Here is a 1,360-nt window from a genome sequence, read left to right as displayed (position 1 = left end):
CGCCAAGGTTCGAAAGTTTGCGCGCGAACTCCGGACCCGTTATCACACACTTAACAAGTCAAAGCTGCTGACCATCAGGCAGAATATTGTTGAGAGAATACGAATACTATCTGACGCTAAGAGAAGTCTAGAGCGGAGGGAGAGGTGGGTCAGAGAAAATCAACAGTTTCTCTCTGGCTCATCTCGACTCTTCCAAGACCCTCCAGTTACTGTGGAACACCCACCCAAACCAGAGGAGGTCGAAGTATTTTTGAGAGAAGTCTAAGAAGTTCAGTATAGACTGGACGATGACTCAGAAAATATAAATAGCTTTAAGGAGTTATGTGTTGCCCTCATAACACCTGATAAAGAATGCCCACCCATCACTACCGAGGAGGTGAAAAAAGTATTAAGAGGGATGAAGATCTATTCCGCACCGGGACCAGATTGTATCAAAACCTTCTGGTGGAAGAAGTTTTCTTCAACCCATCAGTACTTGTGCGGCAAACCTGCAGATCGAAAGTACAAGGTCACTCATGTATTTTACATGGACGATCTTAAGATCTATGCTAAAAACAGAGAGCAACTGCATCTAGCTCTGGGGATTGTCGAACGATATACTAAGAAAATTGGAATGGAATCTGGGTGAGACAAATGCGCCAAGGTTTATTTGAAGCGAGGAAAACTTAATGGCATCCCTGAAGATCCTGAGCTCGTTGATAGAAGCGCCATAGGACACCTTTGCGCTGGAGAGACTTATACATACCTGGGCGTGCCACAGAGCCGCATTCAGGATGTGACATCTATAAAGGATACTCTCCGAAGCAGATACAAACGTCTCATCCGACAGATTTGGTCTTCCGAACTGTCGGCGAAGAACAAAGTATCTGCAACGAACATGCTTGCCGTCCCGGTACTGCTCTATTCATTTTTAGTAGTTCCATGGACGAAGAACGAGCACAGATCCCTTGATATCGGGACAAGAAAGGTTATGCACATGAACAAAAGCATGAATCTTAAGTATTCCGTTCCGCGACTGTACATCTCACGCCGTCAAGGAGGTCGCGGAATATTGAGTTTTGAATGTCTTCACAACAAGATTATTCTGGGTACAGCACATAGAGTTGCAAATGGAAGAGACCCTCTTCTTAAAATGGTCAAGAATCACGAAGAAGTGGGCAAAGGAGCGTTTCTGTACAAAGCAGCGGAGGAGGCTACTGAAACACTCGGACTTGACTTCATTATTAGGGGTATGCGAAATGCATCAAAATCCTATCTATCTTGAGTACTCACTCCTGAAAGCCCGGATTAAGAAAGCACAAGAGAAAAACTTTCGTGAACAGCTCCTCGATAAGAGGATGCACGGTATCATCCACAGAAA

The sequence above is a fragment of the Belonocnema kinseyi genome, chromosome 4, assembly GCF_010883055.1.
Source record: "Belonocnema kinseyi isolate 2016_QV_RU_SX_M_011 chromosome 4, B_treatae_v1, whole genome shotgun sequence".
NCBI classification, from domain to species: domain Eukaryota; kingdom Metazoa; phylum Arthropoda; class Insecta; order Hymenoptera; family Cynipidae; genus Belonocnema; species Belonocnema kinseyi.
Note: the sequence above shows the minus strand (reverse complement) of the source record.